The following is a 2500-nucleotide window of genomic DNA, read 5'->3' as shown; positions in this document are numbered from 1 at the left end:
AATGTCTGGGGTTATGATGTTTAACATTTTTTCTCATATTTATATTCGAAAAGAAGAGACAGGTTTAATGAAAGCAAGTGGAATTATTGTTGATTACACACCGTTAATATTTTTTGTAGTGTTTTCTTAATGAAATATAAGTGGAGTAGAGGATTATAATGATAATCAACAGTTATGTATTTTTATATTTTTTGTAATAAGTTTAATGAAAGGCAGTTAAATAATTATTGATTACACGCCGTTTCTATTTTATGGTTAATGTTTTTGAAAGACTTTTTATTTTGTAAAAATACATGAAGATGATTGCAACGAAAATCAACATTCATTTAATTTTGCTAAAATCTGTGATGCATTTCAGCAAATAATTACTAAAGAATGAGCAAATAGAGGACAGTCGTTGGAAATTGTGACTAAACGCTATTAAAAAATCTGCTAAGCTTCTGACCTTTCCCGTTCACCTTTTTTGGGGTTTGGGGGGCATTAACCTTCAATATCGAGCATTTCCACCAGCATTTTCCTCTTTACATCATCATCATCATTTCTATTTTATCTTAAACTCTTTAAAACAGATAGCAAACAGAGATGTTAATCGCTTGGTGTATATAACCATCGACAACATTAATTTTGTCTTGGTGTCAGAGAAGACTATGTTTCTATTCAGTGTGATAAGCAGAGGCAACAAAGGCCATAATATCCCGGTGCATGTATAGAATAGAAGCTAATGACTGAGCATTTGCAAGGGATCTCACCTTGATGATAATATGAATTATGCATGAGAGCACACAAGTGCGGAGAAAATCACAAGATCCTTTTAACACAGTTTCCAGCTTTATTTACTATTTTAAAAGGCTTGTGGTGGAGATTTCTCTCTTGGCGAAGATGGCTTATTTCTAGTAAATATTAATATTCGCATTACTTCTCCTTAACACAAAGAGACAAAAAAACGGACTTAAAATAGACCAAGGGTTGGTTCTCCCCCGAGGGCGAAGGAAGTAAATATAATGAAATGCCCGAAGGTTTTTTTTTCTCTCTACAGGTAATCAGAAGTACTGGTTTCTTTCTTCATACGCCATGTGTTTCATATTCTAATGATTTATTACATTAGTTTAAAAGTACGAGAATTAGGGCATGCGATCCCCGTAGACTTGTTTTTTTCTCTCCTGATTAGAAATCGTTAAAGGCTTTTTGTGCCGTAACATTTGTTTTACGAGGTTATTGCAGAAGTTGTTATTATAATACTCTTCGTCATGAAAGGCCCTGGTTCTCTCAGGACGAAACTCTTAGGCAAAACAACAAAAAACAAGAGGATTTTTTTTTCTTTTTTGTAGAACGCAACTAGCATGCCAAAGATTTAAGCGTTGAACTTTTCTTTCTCAAAATACAAGCGTCGTTGGAGAGGCAAATCCACATTTATGTATATGTACATATTTTTAAAGATAAATCTGAATAGAAAGCTTTCGGGAAACCGTTCGATTCCCCTTTTCAATTCCCGAAAGCTCTATGTACAGATTTATCTTTAAATATATGTACATATACATAACTGTGGATTTGTTTCTCCATTTCCTGGCTCATGCTACATTGAAAATTTTTTCTTTAGCAAGCGAAGTTATTGCAAAGAATCTTTTACCTGAACATCGAATGTACAAGAACTTCGTATCTTCATCATCTGAGCTCTAGCAGTTTTAGTATTGTATTTCCTAAATTGAATGTCATTTGGTACTATATAATATACTACTCAGTTTTCTGTGTCAAAGTTATGCTAACCACGGAAAGCTAACATAAGCACATTTTATGTTTCCCAATGCTCCCGGAGTGTCAGCCTTACATGATAAACATGGTGGGGAAAAGCAAAGCAATAAAGAACTAATTATATGCTTATGGTCCATAAGACTAAGAGAACTGATGGACAAATAAAATTACCTCTTGCGTGTTCTGTATCTATATCGTAAGTTTTGCCAGCATTACTATGTGAAAGTCTTTCATTTCTTCGAATGTTCACGAAGTTTAACAGTTTACTGTGAAAGATATATTAATTAAGCCACCATTCCCCCCCCCCCCCCCCCCCCCCTTCCCCCCCCCCCCCCCCCCCCCCCCCCCCCCCCCCCCCCCCCCCCCCCCACCCCTTAAATTTCTCCACGATAAAAGAAGTATGAGTCCATATCTCCTCTTTTTACTAGAAAGAGAGAGAGAGAGAGAGAGAGAGAGAGGGTTACATATAGTTTACACAGATAGAATTGCAACAAAGATGTGGTAGTCGACACGAGGAGACAAGTATTAGTGAGATAAAGAAAAATGTGTTAATCGCCTTATCAAATCTATTTCTGATCTGGTCCTTAGTAATAGAATTCACAACATCACTTGAAAACGATAAAAAGAAGGGAAGAGAGGAAGAGAGAACATCGATAAAAGAAACTGGAATCCTATCTTTCGCATTACTGTGGATGCCATTTTCGAAGCAAATTCCCATCCGGAATTTGAGTGAGGCTAAAGGTCCGTTTTC

The sequence above is a fragment of the Macrobrachium nipponense genome, chromosome 9, assembly GCF_015104395.2.
Source record: "Macrobrachium nipponense isolate FS-2020 chromosome 9, ASM1510439v2, whole genome shotgun sequence".
Taxonomy (NCBI): Eukaryota; Metazoa; Arthropoda; class Malacostraca; order Decapoda; family Palaemonidae; genus Macrobrachium; species Macrobrachium nipponense.
This window is presented reverse-complemented; position numbering follows the sequence as displayed.